Source organism: Haliotis rufescens, unplaced genomic scaffold, assembly GCF_023055435.1.
Source record: "Haliotis rufescens isolate VD_foot unplaced genomic scaffold, xgHalRufe1.0.p SCAF_33, whole genome shotgun sequence".
NCBI lineage: Eukaryota > Metazoa > Mollusca > Gastropoda > Lepetellida > Haliotidae > Haliotis > Haliotis rufescens.
The window spans coordinates 2303425-2325247 of record NW_025964035.1 but is presented as its reverse complement, the minus strand read 5'-3'; the positions used below and the strand labels follow the sequence as shown (position 1 = coordinate 2325247).

At 41.2% G+C, this 21823-nt stretch overlaps 1 protein-coding gene across 1 annotated transcript in view; it reads left to right on the top strand.

Annotated features, from left to right (window-relative positions):
- LOC124115049 (atrial natriuretic peptide receptor 1-like) overlaps positions 1-21823 on the top strand; it is a 255794-nt gene that overhangs the window by 123433 nt on the left and 110538 nt on the right. The window lies entirely within an intron of this gene.

Here is a 21823-nt window from a genome sequence, read left to right as displayed (position 1 = left end):
GGGGAATCGAACCGGGGTCTTCAGCGTTACGAGCGAACGATTTACCAACTAGATTACCCGACCGGTCCCGTCACCAAAGGAATGGCAAGAATCTGAATACAGGCATAACAATATCGAGTAAATTATCAACCTTGACCTAAGAATCTAGTGATTGATATCATGAGCAACCATCCCGGCACTCGAGGCACGATGAGCATAATGAACCAAGCCACCGAGACCTTACGTCGGCCGGGATTGGTTGCTTGGAACGAGGACACTGACACAGTGTGATACAAAGACAAATGTTTCAAACCGGCGTCAAAACCTGAAACATATGGAACATATAGCAGGTAAAATAAGTAGGACACCACATGTTGATTTGGCATCTTGAGGCCCAGTTTTAAGGGGAGGCAACTCGCTATGAATAGTTGTAACCAGTCCAGCGGTACTCAACAGTTAGTACGTGCACCTATCATTGGGTGCTCGGAACCTATTCGGCCTTGAAGGTTTACGTAAATAGACTCAAGATAAAATATGTGTATTTCTGTAAATGTAGGAATCTAACATTTACCATCTAAAAACAAAAAACAAATAAATCAACTATTCCATTTAAGAAAATTGAGATTTTCTTGATACAAATTTCAATTTCATCAAATTGAATATTTATTTTATTTTTTTAATAACTTTGTGTTGAAGAATCCCCGTGAACATTATGCATCACTGCACTTAAGCTGTTATGTTTTGTTGATATTTAATCTGTGTTGTCAGTGGTGTAGGAATTCCAAGATATTGTATGTCTCGTGTGTTTTTGTTGTTGAGCGATATCACTATCAGCTATCATAATGCTACATCTCATGAAATGTGTGCTGTTGTATGTCGATGGATCAGTGTAAAACAAATAAATAGTAAAAGATTCCGTGGCATTTGATTGTTTATCCGTGCAATATCTTTTCCGTTCATGTCGACCCTACTTCCGTACTGTTTCCTGATTGGCTGATTATAGGGTGGGCGGGGCTTGTGTTGCATTGCGCTGAATATGTCTCTTTTTTCGTCTTGTTGTCTCAGTTTTGTTTGTGTTAACGAGCAAATGAGCTCTTTTTGAAGTTAATATTGTTGACGTATTAATGATCAAAAAATGACTTCAAAAGGTTATTGCGTTTGTGGAGATGCAAACATAGAAACCGGAGTGCAAACGTTGCGTAGATGTACGCGGAACTACACAATGTGCACACTTGTTTTTTCGTTTATACCTTCAAAAATGCAAAAAAAGTAATTGACATAAACTCTTAATAGAATACTGAGTAAAGACACAAATACACACAAATACTAAACCGAGCAGAAACAGTTATTGCGACCTTCGAAAATGCAAATGAAAAGTCGACTAACGTGATCGGGTGGTCAGGCTCGCTTTCTTGGTTGAAGCACGTCATCGATCCCAATTGCGTGGATCGATGCTCATGATATCAATCACTGGATTGTCTTACCTAGAGACATTATTTACAGACCGCCGTCATATAGCTGGAATATTGCTGAGTGCGGCGTAAACCAACAAATCAACCAACAACAAATGAATAAAGTTCAAAGGAGTTATTTATACTGGAAACTAAGAGAGACGTTACGACGTTATTAGTGCTGGGCGACATTTCCAAATGCTACAACGAACATGTATTGTATACGTTTTTATCACTGCTTGCATCTTTCTTGGACTTGATAAATCAACTTATATCTCTCAGCTGTGTCAGTGACGTTCCAACGTACACAATACAATGTGACTCATTTCTTCTATTTCCTTCAAAAATCAAGTTATTTGTATTTCGATGTAAAAGCCTTGTACGATTACGTGTCACGTATATATGTATTGAGTAACAACTGACCGTAAGCCAGATAATCGAAATCCGACTGTACGAGTTGTCTAAGAGTAAGTGAGTGAGTTGAGTTTAACGTCGATTTAATATTCCAGTTATATCACGGCGTGTCAGCTTAATGTGGGAGGAAAGCCCGAAGTGATGCAGGTCTCAGACGTTTACCACTTCGGTGAAACCCACGAGCACGGGTATGGTGCTGACAAACATAGAAACATAATGGGGGCGAACCGGGATTCGAACCCACAAACACGGGTTTATGGCGTACCCAAGGGACGCAACTCTGCACAGCAATTTGTGACGACTTTGCCGACCAGGCCTCCCGTGCTCAAGGTGTCTTAGAACGCCTAGCTTCATAACGTCAAGCAAACAGCTTGGGAGTCTGACAGATATGTCATTGCTATCATGTGGCTAATAAACGTTATTGTTTAATGTAATCCCCAATTGACCTTGGTAAGATGGGATCGCTATTCCGGGCTATTAAATGCCAAGATTTACATCACCTCTGTGCCCGGATAAATTCCTTCATTGCTATTGTCTAGTGTTTCGACACCAATAATAACGACATACATCAATGAACCGTCAGTTATGTCTTCATCTACATCACGCTCTGATCCCTAGTGATTCGTCGGCGTCGTTGCTGATACAACATTTACGACACCTTCGACGCGGTATTGTTCTGACTCGCGCACTGGAAACGGTAAATGATGAGGTAACATTAACATTTGATGCCAGGTCCATTATGGAAATACGAACGTGCCATTGTTCTGATCAGATAAGCTATTTCTGCATCATCCTGGACCAATATATAGCACGCTATTGTGCAGTTAAATACATTACCCAACGTTCGTGAATTTCCAATATCATTGCAAAACATCAGATGAAGTTAGGTGCTTTATCAACTTCATTGCATTTTTTTTCGTTTTAAATTAATTATCTGTTTTTAACAATTATATTCCTGTTAGTAATTACAGAAGGCATTCATTGGAACCATATTCTTTGAGGTAGATTACTTTTCCAGGTCAAAGAGTTCTCGTTAGATTGAAACGTGCATTAATATTTTATTCAGGACTTATTCGTGTCATGCAAGCCCTTAGATGAAGTAATCAATTTGTTCTAACACAAAAAGTCAATCACATTTCACATAGTTTGTCAATGGGTATATGTTTATTTTAATGTGCTTTGCGTAGTTCGTTCAGAGGCGTACAATACTGGTAAGTCAATACCACTATGCATGAAAGAACTGTGTCATCCCAAATAAATCAATATCATTAATAAAATACACACATGAGAGTTAACTTCAAAACAAACATTGCTGTGATGGGCTCCTCGTGTGTATTTGAATTTTGGGTATTGGGTCAACTGAGCCTAAATGCGGTGTGCAGAGTTGCGTCCCTTTGGTGTACCAGAAACCTATGATCGTGATTCGGTCTCTCAGATTTCTACCTGATTATGTTTCTTGGTTTGTCAGTACCGTATTCTGCTCGTGGGTATTACACAAGCGGAAAACGTCTCAGACCTGTATTATTTCGGTTGTGTTACAGGCGAGAATCCAATGCTAGGTACTGGTGTGGTTAGTGCAGCAATAAATGTAATGTGTACATGACGTTGGAAAATCTGCGATGCTTTAGAGATTTCTCTGATTGAAACAGATAATTTGACAGCCGAAGAAAGTTGACACATGTAGAAACATTCTTCTTTCCCAGTGGCCAACGACATCCATTTGATAATAATTATACTGACTCACGGCAGCAATATCATGGCGGGAGACACCAGAAATGGGCTTCACACATTGTACTCATGTCGGGAATCGAACCCGGGTCTTCGTCGTGATGACCGAACGCTTTAACCACTAGGCTACCCGACCGCCCCTGATAATAATTGTAAGTAAAACTGAACATTACAAAATACTGAGTTGAGTTCCGATATAGTTTGACCTAGTTTAAACGTACTGGTAACCAATGTCTTCATGGTATGTTGAATTGCCTCTGAATTGCCAAAATTACAATAACCGCAAAACAAACACATTTACTTCAAAACAAAACTTTTAACAAAATATAAACGAAATTATCTTGAGTACAACATTACCAATAATATATGCAAGCGACAATTCCTTTGGTTCAGTCCTCAACTTGTTTCTCCTTTCAAAACGAACTCTTTCAATTAAATTACAACAGTTTCTATTGCTTCATGGTTCTTTGGCTCCCCAAGAAATGTTTCAGGTTCCATCTCCTGTTGTCTGCTTTAGACAGTCTTCAAGTAAGTAAAAGCGCCAAAACCCTTTCCATATTCAAAAGAAATATCTGCCCAAAACAGAATCAATTTTACGATTCCGATTATACCATGAGGATGTGTTTCTGAATCTATATCAGATAGTGACGACACCAGGTGTTCGCGAGAAGGTAGCGTATCCTGCCCCACTGGTGGCACCCGTCACAAACACATGCAAAGGCACGTCAATTGTTGAGGAACCAAACAATGTCTTAGTCAGTAAATATCTATGTTCAGATCTCTGATGTCAAATCAAATTACAACCAAATTAAGTCACTGAAAACGGAATATTGTTTGTGTGTAAACGCGCCAACGCGGGTCAATCAGAATGTTATCAGAGCATTTTTACTGTGGAATGGAACGGTAAGGTAGCCCAGTAGTTAAAGCCTTTGCTAGCCACGCCGACCACACGAGTTTGTTTCCATTCATGGATGCTGATCTCAGTGTTCCCTGGCATTGGGACAGATGGATCGAACATTCGGACTGTTGGGACTAAATATTCGGGGTGGCACGGGTGGCCCAGTCGTCTAAGGCGCTGCGATTCGCTGTGCAGAGTTGCGTCCCCTGGACACGCCAGAAACCTATGATTGTGGGTTCGAATCCCGGTTCACCCCGATTATGTTTCTAGGTTTGTCAGCACCATACCCGTGCTCGTGGGTTTCACCGAAGTGGTAAACGTCTGAGACCTGCATCACTTCGGGCTTTCCTCCCACATTAAGCTGACACGCCGCGATATAACTGGAATAATGTTAAAAGCGGCGTTAAACCCAACTCACTCACTCACTATTCGGTCCCTACTTCCAGACCTACAATCGCTTCCCTGAAACAAAGAGCTCGACAAGTTTTGTTTGTTAATATTCAGAATGTTCAGCGGCATGTTTTTCTGAAGACAAAAATATTTCCAGTACTTTTGTGAACAAATTAAAAATATCAGACGGTCGGTGCCTTGCTCTTTCCATCCCAACCAAGACTCGATATAAACATGTGACGGCGCACTGATTGCGATCGTCAGAGACGTCTTCATAAGTTACAATAGCGTAAAGGTATATGATCGTCTAGACTAATATCCTTCTTATATTAATAGCAATTACTGTAGGTGACCTACATTGACAATTAGGATACAAATATATCACGAGTTATGTGTATATTCTTGGAACATAGAGACAATATCAAGTATTTGATGACGAGCAATCTGACATGTGGTAGGGTTCACGTTGGACTACATTAACGTTCTTATATACAGTGTTTCATGACCAACCATTAAAATATATACTTTTTTATGATATCATATGTTGTATATAACCAAGCCATCAAGGGAGGTATTATTTATATGGAGGCATATCATGTCGAGTTAAAATTATAAATTTATTTAACAAATGTTATATTTCGGATAACACTTCCTTAGTAAAGTACAGATTCTCGTACTTTTTTGGGTTGAGTCCCGTCCGGGATTCGAACCCACACTTGCCAGAGTGAGGCACCTAATCGCCAGCACCCAAAGTCAGCGATCTAACCCACTCAGCCACCGAGGCTTCCACAAAAAAGAAAGTCCGACAACTGGTTGTCTAGATCACGTACTTTGAGTACCCCTCTGACAAGTGTAAATTGGCACGGCTCCCATGGCCGAAAGCTATGAATACACAATGCCATTTGGAAAGTGGTCAAATGTAACAAATGTTATATTTGGGATAACACTTTCTAAATTAATATAATTTATAAATTAATTAATTAAGTGTTAAGTAAAGTAAGCTTGAAAATTGGATATGAGTAAAAAATACAAACGTTATCAAAACTTTACTACAGTAAGCTGTTGAACAGTCAGTGCAAACTTTAGGTCCAAAACATGATATACCCGTATCTCACATAGCACTGACCGCCTCCGTGGTCTAGTGGTGGAGCGTCCGCCCGGAGAGCGAAAGGTCCGCATCATACCAACATTATGGTACGTTAAATGATGGTACTTGTTGTTACCCTACCTATCGCTCGATATTAAGGGACTAAAACAAGGAATTGTCGGCTCAGGGACAGTGTAAGATGTCTGAGCGGGGTATTCACGTTAAACTTTAGGTGGCATGGTAACATAGTGGCCTAGCACATAAGTCCGGGCTAGTACAAGCAGTCTTACACACACACACACACACACACGCACATACACGTGCATGCACGTCGCTACATAAATGCAATAATCTTGAAAGCGACGTTAATCCCCATTTTACCTCACCTCAGCTCATATATCAACATCGAATATCCATTTCCTGTTGGTTTCATTTTAAGCCACCTTCATACATGGATGTATACTTTCTTTTTCCGGGCAGTTCTGCATGACAACCTCGCATGGTCATGAATGTAGGTAACTGCAATATTAATAAGGTTTTCATTCTATGTATTGTTTTATGCTGCAGTCCAATATTGCTGCTGTATCAGAAATAACCGAGTCTGGTTCCAGCGTGACCAACATGGTCTTGGAAGGATGATCCGCAATCAGCCTTATCACCCAGTGAAGTCGCTTCCTACAAGCAATGGCGTGCTTGGGACATATCGCACTCCTGGTCCCGTCGGCTTGTGGTTACTGTAGAAATGGCAGTAGTAGTAATGTTGTAGAAGTTGTAATAGCGGTAATGTTGTAGAAGTTGTAGTAGTTGTAGTAGTTGCAATAACTTGTAATTATTAACAATAAATGGTCTCCAGAGTAACAGTAGCAGTTGTTGCAGCATTAGCCAAAGTAATCGAAGCAGTAGTACTCGTAGAAATATCAGCCAGAATAGGATCAGTATCAGTAGTAACATTATCCCAAGCAATAGTAGCAGCGACAACACTATCTAAAGCAATAGTAGCAGTGACAACACTATCTAAAGCAAAAGTAACAGTGACAACACTATTCAAGGCAATAGCAGCAGTGACAATACTATCCAAAGCAAAAGTAGCAGTAGCAACACTACCCAAAGCAAAAGTAGCAGTAGCAACACTATCCAAGGCAATAGCAGCAGTAGCAACTCTATCCAAAGTAATAGTAACAGTGACAACACTATCTAAAGAAAAGTAGCAGTAGCAACACTACCCAAAGCAAAAGTAGCAGTAGCAACACTATCCAAGGCAATAGCAGCAGTAGCAACTCTATCCAAAGTAATAGTAGCAGTAGCAACGTTATCCAAAGAATAGAAGCAGTAGCAACACTAACCAAAGTAATAGTAGCAGTCACAACACTATCTAAAGCAATAGTATCAGTAGCAACGGTATCCAAAGAATAGAAGCAGTAGCATCACTATCCAACGTAATAGTAGCAGTCACAACACTATCTAAAGCAATAGTATCAGTAACAACGTTATCCAAAGAATAGAAGCAGTAGCAACACTATCCAAAGTAATATAAGCAGCAATATTAGAAACAGCATCAGCGTAATACATAATGGTATAATTTTGATTATTTTCATGGAACGGACAAGTTTCAATAATAAACTGGCTGAATATAATGATCACTCATACCGTTAGTCTATCTGTTCTAGGGGGCACTGGTTGCCCAGTGGTTTAAGGCGTCGCTATTCGCTATGCATAGTTGCGCCCTTTGGGCACGCCTTTGGGTGCGAGTAGAGGGTTTCTAGGTTTATCAGCACCATGACCGCGCTCGTGTGTTTCACCAAAGTGGTAATCGTCTGATACATGCATCACTCCGGGGTTTCCTTCCACATTCAGCTGCCAGGCCGTGATATAACTGGAATAATGTTCAAAGCAGCGTTAACCCCATCTCACTCACTCACTATCTCTTCTATCCGTTCTGGACTCCATTATATACTCTGTGAATGTAGATGAAGTATTGCTGAGTGCGGTGTTAAATAACATTCACTCACACAGTCGTAACATCAAGTATGTGTAATCATAAAAGAACATCAACGTAATGCATAATGATAATACTATCACTGCCTAACCCAAAACAGCCGTTTCCGTGACAGACGAAACTTTCAGCAATGACATGTTGTTTTGTCCTAACGAGTACAATCAAGCTTCGTATTTCCCTAATTTAGACATTTGCTACTGACAGGAGCGTATTTTTTTACACGAAAACATTCCTGTTATTTAAAACGAAGTGGAAGCTCTTTTAATGAGGCCATCTTTGCTCTCTTGCCATTGATTTTCATGATGGAACTTTGGTCAAAAGCTTGGTCGTAATTCTACTTCCTGTCAATTCAGTAATCACTGTAGGTGGCGTTGTCAAGCAGAGGTTGTCAATTTCAGCACGTGATTGGCAGGCGGAGCTTTTTTTTCGACAGCGCTCCGTACTTTCGTATTTTCCCACAAGCCGCTCAATTAAACCATTCGTTGAATGTGAAGGCAAAATAAGTTATATGGTAAAGAGCGAAAAAACTGTTTCGTGTTTTGTTTGGATGGCTAAACATTCCTCTTACGCTTGTTCATGCAAATAAACGTGTTTTTTTAACAAAACAAACTTGTGACCTTGGCGAACTTGCAGCATGTGTGGCGTTGAGGAGATGTCAATGCTTGAGAGAGCTTGGTTTATTGTAGTTAAAAGCTTAAGGGGGTCAACGGTCTACTGCTCATTTCTTGGCCACGATATTATAATGAGTGCTCTGTGTGAAACTTAGACAGCGGCTTCGTCTAATTAGGGTGTTCATTAACTGCTTGGCTGACCTACACATTACAGTTTGACTTAACGTTAATGCGGCGGTTCAAACATGCTTGGAATAGGAAATTGTCAGAGCATGGTCTTTCAAACTGGCATAAAGTCCACATCTGTTCGAAAAGAGCTTTGATGTTATACTCGAGCCGGAAATTACCATGCATTTCCATTTCATGATGGAGCTTTGGAATAAAACCCTTGCGTCTGTGTAAATAGATATCTAGTACTGCTTGCGATGTACAAAAGAAGGGACAACATTATGTTTAAAAAAAACCGTACCATCATTCGATATTAATGTATTTGCTGAACACACAACGAAAACGTTTCGTTGATACATTGTTTTGAAGAATACATGAATGAATGTTTTTTGGCGCCCCGTGGATATACTGAAGCCGGTCATAATTGTCAACCGTCACTGAGGCGTATATCTCGTAAATCAGCATGACATTTACCGGAACCTTTCCACTTCCTGGACTCCGTGGGTGAGTGAGTGAGTGAGTGAGTGAGTGAGTGAGTGAGTATTGGTGGGTGGACGGTTGGGTGGGTTTTTGAGTGAGGGTGAGGTGAGGTGAAATTGGGTTTAACGTCGCGTCCAAGATTATTGCACTTATATAGCGACGTGCATGCACGTGTATGTGTATGTGTGGCTGCTTGTACTAGTCCGGACTGATGCCGATTTATAGTGCTAGCTCACTGAGATACCATGCCGCAGTTTAACATGAATACCCCACTCAGACACAGTATACTGACTCCGAGCCGACCAGTCCTTGTTTTAGCCCCTTAATGCCGAGCGCCAGACAGGGTAACAACAAGTACAATCTTTTAACGTCTTTTTGTATGACGCGGCCCGGGATCGAACCCTGGACCTTCCGCTCTCCGGGCGGACGCTCTACCACAAGACCACGGAGGCGGTCTTGAGTGAGGGAGTGAGTGGGTATTGGTGGGTGGATGGGTTTTGTGGGTTTGTGAGTGAGTGAGTGAGTGAGTGGGTGGGTGAGTGGATGGGTGCATTTGGTGAGTGATTGAGTGAGTGAGTGAGTAAGAGAGTGAGAGAGTGAGTGGGTGGGTGGATGGGTCAGTGGGTGGGTGAGTGAGTGAGTGAGTGAGTGAGTGAGTGAGTATTGGTGGGTGGATGTGTGGGTGGGTTTGTGAGTGAGTGAGTGAGTGGGTATTGGTGGGTGGATGGGTGGGTGGGTTTGTGAGTGAGTGAGTGAGTGGGTATTAGTGGGTGGGTGGGTGGGTGGGTTTGTGAGTGAGTGAGTGAGTGGATATTGGTGGGTGGATGGGTGGGTGGGTTTGTGAGTGAGTGAGTAAGAGGGTATTGGTTGGCGGATGGGTGGGTGGGTTTGTGAGTGAATGAGTGGGTATTGGTGGGTGGATGTGTGGGTGGGCTTGTGAGTGAGTGAGTGAGTGGGTATTGGCGGGTGGATGGGTGGGTGGGTTTGTGAGTGATTGATTAAGTGAGTTAGTGGTTTAAGATATATTCAAGATTAAAGAGCATAGCCACAACGTGAAAATGACAGGACGTGTATGTAGTCGACTGTATCACTGTCAGAGACAAAACATAATCTTAACCGATGGGCAAAGGAAACCAACAGGAAATGGTTATTCAATGGTGATGTCTAGTATGTGTCGACAAGTGTTTACAATATCGGTACTCCCTTAAATCGAATGCCATAATTCTGTATAACGTGAAATGCGATGTAACTTAATGGTTGAAACATAATTCATACCGTTTAATCCTTTAACAGGACGTTAGATTTGGTTCAAACAAACTCCTTATCGGCACTATTACTGTTCACCGAAACTCCGTTTGTCTCGAAATACGGATATCTCGATATATTTCATAACTCGAACGTTTTTCGAAACGCACGGGAAGGTTATGCATGAATAAACACACGAATACGTGTCACGAAAACATATATTTTGGGTTAATCAATGAAATAAAAAACGTATATTACCAGACACCAAGAACAACTCGATATTCGCATGTTTAGATGCATGGCGATGAAGCAATGTCGAACATATTAGCCATAAAACCTGCATCGCCCTTACAGCGACTAACGATATCATATTTGATGTCCAATCTATCATAGCCCGACAGATTTCGATGAAACTCTCTGGTACAGACTCCCAGCTTGATTGATTACTCCAGATAATAGGGAGACTCAAGTCAGCACTACAAAGGTAGACATGTCGCATGGAAGATGCATCGCACGAGTATGTAATAGCATTTACGCCAAGTAATTGGAAGGTGATACAATTCCTGTAGTTTCGTGCCAGGATTACAACAAATTAAAAAAAAAGGTTTGAACCGATGCACCACGTTAACTTTGATTAGTTTTGAAAACTTCATATAATGTTAATTTAAAAAAAGCTATGAGAGTGCTGATATGTATATGCACGTTTGTTTCTCCATAAACGTTGAAATTGTTTTCCCACAATTACAAGTATATACTTAATTGGATTTTTAAAATATACCCCAAGTCAACCTTAACGTGTTCACTCTTTCACTTCTTATGATTACAAAATTGTAACGCAGTGACATGTGTATGACGTCACATGGGGGCATTGTCAAAAAGATAGTTCATGACGTCATTACATCATCTCGTCGCAAAACCGTTGTCAAACTGAAGCGAACGGAAATCGACATTTAAGAATAAAACTTTCACCTTACTTATCTTAGCATATTTGTGAAGACGTTTTCCATGTATATAGAGGTTATCACGCGAGTGTGTTTGGGGATGGTAAATATCCTGCATTAGGAATAAACATTGTATTTAGCGAGCCTTCTGTGCTTCAAAATCGCTTTCCCTCTCTCACATACATAACCGAAACATTGCGAGTTGTTTCTGGAATGCGCGCATTAATATGTATTACGTCACAGGGTAAGTGATGTTACAGTCGGACAGTGACAGTACCCAATATAGTTCCAACTGAAATCTGTTTCTTATACAGTGGCGAAGCAACATATACGCAAAACAACAATTGTTTTTAATTGCCTTTCGCGGCAATCCATCTGTCTGTCAGCTAGAGTAACTGCCCTTTGTCAAAGGGAAGCTACTCTAACCCTAGTCTATGAGACGTCACGGCCACGGTCAGTCGTTGTTGACAGTCGGTCTGTCCTGTCATAATGTTAAGAAGTGTAGTCAGATGTACACACAGCGACAAAACGAAACAAGGTAACAATTCAAACATATTTCGGACAAATCCAACTATTTTAATTTGTGGAGAAGGTTTCAAGCCGCAGAGGTCTACAAGCACAGATATGGCTACTGATCCCGCTTGGCTAGGCCTCGTGCCCTCGAAAAATTGTTTCGAAATTTATATCTCTAAAGTTGCCCAAACTTATAAAATGCCTTAGCTGCGTCACAGTTAGAGACTGAATTTCAGTATATTAGACTGTCCTTTTGATAATGATAGCAATTATCCCTGTAGTTTATCCAGATTCCCGATGGTTAATTCTGACTCGATCGCCGAATGATAAGGGCGACGCCATGTTTGTTTATAAACAGTGAAAGTAGTCCCTACTTGACCTTTGATATTTGCATCTCTATCCGCATATGACCCCAACGGATATCGTTTTTATCCGTTGGCTTTATCCTGCCGAGAAACCTACCCATTATATGATAAAATTTGTTATGTGCTGTTTGCAACATAGTGTATAGTTGCGTCAGCTTTACTTGATTAAATACACGTTCAGAATGAATTCCTTGCTCAGAAATCGCTGCAACAACAATAGCGTGACGTCTTTATCATAGTTGAATAGTGTAGCAATCAACGCTGACCAAAGTTTTCAGAATTATCGAGTCTCTCTCCCGAGTCTCCCCTTCACTGAAATTATCTAACTTCCCTAGCACTGTAGGTGACATCCATCGTAATAACGACATACAGAACAGGAAGACGTAAATTGCCCACACTCTGACGTTCGTTCAGTGGTATTTCCAGATGCACGTTGTATTGAAGATGGCTCAAAGACATGCTTAACGCTTCCAAATCACACTGAGTCAATTTTTGCACACATTTTGAGTCGAAAATTGAACTGTACTCTCCTGCAACTACACCAACCCTAGGGCCCCGACGTCGTCACACCAACGTTTCGGGTTCAAAGTCACTGTGTTTCTAGGTTCCCATGTACTGTATTTACAAAGGCTGTCTGGATGTCTTATGAGGGATAGTTTGGGAGTATTGTCATGGTGCATCAAAGATCAAAAGATCAACATCTGCTAATACTGTTAATGTCACGTACCAAACAAATGGCGATAGGTCATTTCAACATGCTTGCCAATTGCTATGGAACAATCAGCCACAAGAAATCCGCGTCACAGAAAATCTGACAAACTTTAAAAGACACTCAAAACCTGTCTCTTCAGAGAGCCTTTGACAACATCAATCAAGGTTATGGCGCATTTGAGCAGTTGTTGATTGGAAAATGTGTCATACAAATGCTTAATTTAATTTAATTAATATTTCTCTTGATGGGGTAGCCTTATAGATGATGCATTTGCTGGTAACGCCGAAGTGTGCGAACACCATTTCTGGTGTCTCTCGCCATGATTTTACTGTAATTTGGCAAAAAGGCGGCGTAAAACCCAAGTCTTTAGTTGCTACTCGCTTTTGAGTACCTTAGGAGTTCAAGAATTTCTGATGATCAGATCTGATTCGAGAATTATTCCAGAAACATTACCACAAAGCGATTTTATAATTAGCAGATACAATGGTCGAACACTGGAGTATGTGTTAAGTACGGCTGGCATCATCTTCGATCTCTGATCGTTCCTCGGAGTGTGAAACAGTAATTTCACTCTTCAATTTGGTTAATGTTGCAACGGCATTATCCCAATTCTTCATGAACAGGCGCCGTAACGTTGGTACTAGTATCCATGGTCCATCCTTAAGTGTCAACCTTCCCTGTTGCATGGTAGATAGAGCGGTGGTTCGATCCCCGGTCGCGTCATACCCAAAGACGTTAAATACTAAAGAAACGGCGTATGTTCGGCCTAGATCAAACAAGCACATCCATGTACATGCACTATACAAGCACGGTAAACCTGACCTGCTTTGCCCTGATATCGATATATCATTGTAATTAATGCTCAATAGATGGTAATAATGTGCTGACCAATGTTAAAGATTCAGGGCACCGTTCACCACCGCTCTAAGACGATCTTAAGTCGAATAGGGGGCATGGGTGGCCCAGTCGTCTAAGGCGCTGCGATTCGCTGTGCAGAGTTGCGTCCCTTCGGACGCGCCAGAAACCTATGATTGTGGGTTCGAATCCCGGTTCGCCCCGATTATGTTTCTAGGTTTGTCAGCACAATACCCGTGCTCGTGGGTTTCACCGAAGTGGTAAACGTCTGAGACCTGAATCACTTCGGGCTTTCCTCCCACATTAAGCTGACACGCCATGATATAACTGTAATACTGTTAAAAGCTCACTCACTCACTTAAGTCGAATACTTTAGAATAGACAGAGTCGACGGTATCGCGTTGTACACAGAACGAGGCCAATGAATATCAAATGACACCAAATGATCATTTCACCCTCTATATATAATCATTGTCATATACTGGTACTACTTTTGTTAAGCGCTTTCAAACAACAGGCCAGGGCAGTTTTAGTTCTCAAACAAACTTCACGCGGCCCGCTGGTTATTTTCACGTCAGGTAGTTCTATATATTTTCATTTTAGTTCACAAACAAACCTTACGCAGTCAGCTGTTTATTATATGTTTACTTCACAAAGTTCACGCAGTTAGCCGTCTATGTTGATTGTATTTCACAAATGTCATGCAGTCAGCTGTTCATTGTCATTGTCTTAGTTAACAAACAAACTTAACACATTCTTTTGTTTATTTCTATTCGAAAAGAGAACGCACATGCTATATTCAGTGTCGTCCAACCGCCTACGAGAAATTGACACCACCAGGCTACTGTCGTAGTTAGACAGAGCCCAGTCAACCCGTGTCACGACAGACCGCTTCTTGATACTACTTTTACTTTTTAACTTTTACCTACTTACTCGCCATGCTATCTCCTGTTTATGACCTCGCACTAATGGACCTCCTCCCTGGTCTAGTGGTGGAGCGTCCGCCTGGAGAGCGGAAGGTCTGGTGTTCGATCCCCGGCCGCGTCATACCAAAAGACGTTAAAAGATGGTACTTGGTGTTACCCTGTCAGGCGCTCGGCATTAAGGGGCTAAAACAAGGAATGGTCGGCTCGGAGTCAGTATACTGTGTCTGAATGGGGTATTCATGTTAAACTGCGGCATGGTATCTCAGTGGACAAGCACTATAAATCGGCATCGGTCCGGACTAGTACAAGCAGCCACACACGTGCATACACGTCGCTATTGGACACGATCTTGGACACGACGTTAAACTCAATTTCACCTCACCGCGCACTAATGCATGTTAATTACGAAGTACCTTAGACAGACACATGGCCATTTGTGTTCTTAAATCTGGATTTACCGTTATTGCATGCCAGCAGCAGGATACACGGCAGCTTCTTGAGGTACTGTAAGGAAACTTCACTGGGGGTCTCTATATTTGAAAGATATGTCGAGTTCTATAATTGGTATTATCGTAGTTCTTGCTCTCTCAAATTACATGCTATTCTGTGGTGTTAGCAGGATACTGTCTACATGTTTATACTAAAATAAATATATTCGTATTGAAACATCGCAGCTGTAATATAAACATGGCGTATCATAAATGTATTGAACAGCTTTATTTAACACTGGCTTTTACAATTACATCACAACTATTCATTTCTGTAGAGATAACTAAAATGTTTGATACTTTTTCACATTTATAACTTTTTTTTAAGTTTGCATATTGTAAATATTGAATTATTCTTCTTTTTATATACAGTGTGGAATGTAAATTCCTCTGAACACATATTTTATTCAATACTTCTAAGCTTCGTCAAGTTGTAACGCATATATATGAGATAGGTATGTTACTTGTTATTCTCTGCTTATATTATTCTTCGCTGATACTTGCATTACCGTAAACATGCGGAATATAACCAATTCACCAATTGTTAACCTCATCATAATAAATAAATAGTGAACGTTTACATTAACACATCAATGCTTTCGAATTTTTATATAATATACTGAACCTGAAAAGGAACGTCACTTCATGAAAATACTTCATGACAGTTTCCCTTGATATATCAATGCATTTTTTTTAGGTATCTCGTATTTGACATTAGTCTGTATATTGTCTAGACATTAGTCGGGTTCGATTCCCGACATGGGTACAATGTGTGAAGTTCATTTCTGGTATCCCCCGCCGTGATGTTGCTGGAATATTGCTAAAAGCGGCGTCAAACCATCACTCACTACCTCACACGTCCCCAGGCTTTATGACGACTGCATGCTGTTGGTGACCTGGTATCATTGCTGTAATATGTAGATGGTTCTAACGGGGACATTAGAATCATTGGCAACCATTCGTGTAGCCTGGCAAGCATGTAGTCGTCATACAGGCTGGGTTTTCTTAATCTTATGTTTTGTCATGGCGCTAGTATCGATACAAGAATGTTGGATCCACGTATTGGGTTGCCGTTAAAAAACGCACAAGCAAACGTGGATTTTCATTTTCATGGAAAGCATACGGGACTTTGTACCATGGTCGTTTGTTAACCTGCGTTTTGTTGCTTTATTAGCTTACAGCAGAGAGTTCTTATGATTCTGAAAAGCTGGGTCACACGTAGTCCCTCATAGGCAATGACAGTTAGGTCCTGTGAATTCGAATATTTTAAGATTCAAGTTTTTGTTAGCGTTCAAATAGCAACTGTATAAAACAAGTGACTCATGTGTACAACTTTGGATAAAAAAAAGATTATGACTGAGTAACGTCAATGTCTGGTTTGTCCATTGTCCAATCTGTCTCATAGGTAAAATAACACAGTGCCTACTCGCTCAACGTCTACCACAGAAACCAGATGATATTCAGAACCACCATCAGCCAATAACCACTCGTCATATAAAGCGGATCTTAGGAAGGAAAAACAGGATTATGTCTAGTACTGCATAAATATCTTATTGTTCCTAATTAGATATATTTTTGTTTAAAGACAAGACTCATCTAGTATTAGCGTTGTAACGAGCATCATGTATGGTCGCTTCTGTCACTGTATCGTCAGAAATTGGCTTACGTGTTGCAAATACCATACGCGGACTTTCTGTGTGTTTGTGGTGATTTTGTTTTTCGATCCTTGGTTATCTGTTTATAATAAACCATTTCATTCTGGCATTCGTTGGGATGCTGGTTCAAATAGGTACCCATCATTCCATATTATCTTGTCGGCGACTAAATGGATCCCTGTCAGAATAGACACCCAGCTCTTTATAGCTTGGCATCAGAGGCAACTGAATGGATCCCTGTCAGAATAGACACCCAGCTCTTTATAGCTTGGCATCAGAAGCAACTTAATGGATCTTTGATGGAATAGACACCCAGCTCTTTATAGTTTGGCATCAGAGACAAGTGAATGGATCCTTGTTGGAATAGACACCCAGCTCTTTATAGCTTGGCATCAGAGGCAACTGAATGGATCCCTGTCAGAATAGACACCCAGCTCTTTATAGCTTGGCATCAGCTCGAGACAACTGAATGGATCTTTGTTGGAATAGACACCCAGCTCTTTATAGCTTGGCATCAGAGGCAACTGAATGGATCCCTGTCAGAATAGACACCCAGCTCTTTATAGCTTGGCATCAGAGGCAACTGAATGGATCCCTGTCGGAATAGACACCAAGGTCTTTATAGCTTGGCATCAGAGGCAACTGAATGGATCCCTGTCAGAATAGACACCCAGGTCTTTATAGCTTGGCATCAGAGGCAACTGAATGGATCCCTGTCAGAATAGACTCCCAGGTCTTTATAGCTTGGCATCAGAGACAACTGAATGAATCCCTGTCAGAATAGACTCCCAGGTCTTTATAGCTTGGCATCAGAGACAACTGAATGGATCCCTGTCAGAATAGACACCCAGCTCTTTATAGCTTGGAATCAGAGGCAACTGAATGGATCCCTGTCAGAATAGACACCCAGGTCTTTATAGCTTGGCATCAGAGGCAACTAAATGGATCCCTGTCAGAATAGACACCCAGCTCTTTATAGCTTGGCATCAGAGACAACTGAATGGATCTTTGTTGGAATAGACACCCAGCTCTTTATAGCTTGGCATCAGAGGCAACTGAATGAATCCCTGTCAGAATAGACACCCAGCTCTTTATAGCTTGGCATCAGAGACAACTGAATGGATCTTTGTTGGAATAGACACCCAGCTCTTTATAGCTTGGCATCAGAGGCAACTGAATGGATCCCTGTCAGAATAGACACCCAGCTCTTTATAGCTTGGCATCAGAGGCAACTGAATGGATCCCTGTCAGAATAGACTCCCAGGTCTTTATAGCTTGGCATCAGAGGCAACTGAATGGATCCCTGTCAGAATAGACACCCAGCTCTTTATAGCTTGGAATCAGAGGCAACTGAATGGATCCCTGTCAGAATAGACACCCAGGTCTTTATAGCTTGGCATCAGAGGCAACTAAATGGATCCCTGTCAGAATAGACTCCCAGGTCTTTAAAGCTTGGCATCAGAGGCAACTGAATGAATCCCTGTCAGAATAGACACCCAGCTCTTTATAGCTTGGCATCAGAGACAACTGAATGGATCTTTGTTGGAATAGACACCCAGCTCTTTATAGCTTGGCATCAGAGGCAACTGAATGAATCCCTGTCAGAATAGACACCCAGCTCTTTATAGCTTGGCATCAGAGACAACTGAATGGATCTTTGTTGGAATAGACACCCAGCTCTTTATAGCTTGGCATCAGAGGCAACTGAATGGATCCCTGTCAGAATAGACACCCAGCTCTTTATAGCTTGGCATCAGAGGCAACTGAATGGATCCCTGTCAGAATAGACTCCCAGCTCTTTATAGCTTGGCATCAGAGGCAACTGAATGGATCCCTGTCAGAATAGACACCCAGCTCTTTATAGCTTGGCATCAGCTCGAGACAACTGAATGGATCTTTGTTGGAATAGACACCCAGCTCTCTATAGCTTGGCATCAGAGGCAACTGAATGGATCTTTGTTTTGAATAGGAACCTTTCTCTATCTTGTCGTAAGGTTATGTCTTGTTGGATAGTACCAGTCACTCTGTATGATGTCGTTATAGGGGACCAAATATATCCTTGTTGTAATAGGTACACAACACTTTATATCTTGTCTCTAGAGACGACTAAAGGATCCTGATTAGAACAGATACCCAGCATTCTTTGTCTTGTCGTTAGGTGTGACCAACAGGATTCTGATTAGAACAGATACCCAGCAATCTATATCCTTATCGTTAGAGACGACCAAATGGATTCTAGTAAGAACAGATACCCAACAATCTATATCTTGTCGTTAGAGACGACCAAATGGATTCTGATTAGAACAGATACCCATGAATCTATATCTTGTCGTTAGAGACGACTAAATGGATCCCGGTAAGAACAGATACCCAGCAATCTATATCTTGTCGGTAGAGACGACAAAATGGATCCTGATAAAAACAGATACCCATGAATCTATATCTTGTCGTTAGAGACGACTAAATGGATCCCGGTAAGAACAGATACCCAGGAATCTATGTCTTGTCGTTAGAGACGAATAAATGGATCTGGTAAGAACAGATACCCAGCAATCTATATCCTGTCGTTAGAGACGACCAAATGAGTCCTGGTTAGAACAGACACCCAGCAATCTATATCTTTTCGTTAGAGGCGACTAAATGCATCCTGGTAAAAACAGATACCCAGCATTCCATGTCTTGTCGTTAGAGGCGACTAATTTGATCTGGTTATAACACAGATGTAGGCGTGTCGACGTACCCCCACGGCATGGAACGGTTCTCATGGTACGAATCAGCGGATTTAGTCAAGATCTGATTATTTACGGGCTGTCGTCAAGTTCAGTGTCAAGTGTGGTCAGTGTGTTCACACAAGTTCATCAGTTATGGCAATCGGCAAACGTGTATGACGACGTCTTTGTTCGTGGGAACCTTGCCAAATAATCTTACAAGCAAAACACTGCTCACCCACTTGTGAAAATCACTTGTTCAATATTAGCGGTTTGGGTGAATACATGACACTGATCTTATACTAGCATATGTTTAAAATATTGCGCCATTTCGTGTAACAATACTGTAAATCTGTAAATTTTTGTCGGTGACCTGACCAATCGCATTTGAATATGCCTTATTAAATTTTTAAAAATCCAGCTTTTGATTTCATGGAAGTTAGATTACATGTCAAACAGCTGAAATTAAGTCCAGATGATATCGTTCACTGAATAGTTTTCAAAGTCCAGGGGTAGGGCTACTCGCATTAATTTCATGCCGCATTTAGGTCAGGAGTCGACACTCGCATGAATTTGTTGACGCATTGATTTTATGCTGAACACTGCCTTGAGTATTGTCCTGTTTGACATCATATTTCCTCTCCGATACTCTGGTTCTCTCGCTGTAAATCTCACTCTCTTCCCTCATGGTAAACCCCCATCGATTTTCTCAGTACCTGCAGGCAATATTTAGCTATCTGACACTCTCACAGCAGCTGTATGGTTCTTCTTTCGCTTCCATGATAGTCCTAACCTCTATTAGCTCTTCGCCTCTGTCACTGCCGTACTCTTCATCTCAGTTAAGAGTTTGAATCCCGATTATATTTCTTGGTTTGTTAGCACCACACCGTGCTCGTGTGTTTCACTAAACTGGTTAACTTCTAAGACCTGCATCACTTCGGGAATTCCTCCCAAATCAAGCTGACAGGCCATGATGTAACTACAATCGGCGCTAAACACACTCACACATCTCTGTTACTCTTCATCGTCTTGGATTTCTTTTATTATCTAACATGCTCTCGTATTCTATTTAGCGTTTTGTTCCTGTCACACTCCACGTGGCTCACGTGTAAACTCTTTCTCCCTGTGGTACGGTGACCGAGTCGTCGAAAGCGCCGGAATTCCCTGTGCAGAGTTGCGCCCCTTGGCCACGTCAGAATCCGATGATCGTGAGTTCGATGCTCTGTTGGCCCTGATTATGTTTCCAGGTTTGTCAGTACCATATCCGTGCTCGTGGATTACACCAAAATGGTAAACGTCAAGCTTCACTTACGGCTTTCCTCACACATCAAAGGATGTTCCTCGTGGAACACCTGGGTCACCTGCATATTTACACATGTCCTGGTATGAGAGTGATGAAAATGATCTTAAAACCCCTCTCATTCTATACATAGTCCTCTTCCCGAGGCAAGGGAGTTAACTGACTGTAAAATCCAGTTTTCACCCTTGCCGAACTAGGCTGGAATTTCTGGGCTCGATCATAGCGCCACCAGCGGCTCTTACGAGTTATGTCCCTTCAATGTCCCCCTTTGACCAATGAGATTCCACCTCTCTAATGATACATATTATTCACTGGTAACACAAGCACTGTAACTTTTATGAAAATAGAAACATTTTAATCTTGTAAAAAAAACTTGACGATTCGAATAAATAACATTTAAATTGTAAAAATATCAGCAAATTCAAATCGCCAACTGCAGAGAACAATAAGTCTCGGTTATCCTACGAAACATACCCCACTGAATTCAAAAGGCACATCAGTGAAAATTATATTAATGGAAAGTTGAAGTCAATAACAGTCTGACTAATTTAATCCTGTCAGAAAAATAGGTTTGTATGACTAATGTACAAATTAAATACCTTTCAGAAAGATTCCCCGGTACTGCTTGTAATGTCATTTTGTATGACAATCTTGTTTTTATTCTTAAAAATCAGAATGACTAAACTAATAAATATATCAAAATCACCAGAGTCAAATAGAAAACAGACAGGTTTGTTAGACTTACGTACCAATTCAACTCCTTGTAACGAGGGACGTAGCGGGTGGAGTAGCCTAGTGGTTAAAGCGTTCGCTCTTCCCGCTGAAGACCCGGTTCGATTCCCCACATGGGTACAATGTGTGAAGCCCATTTCTAATGTCCCCGCCGTGATATTGCTTGATAATACTCAAAGCG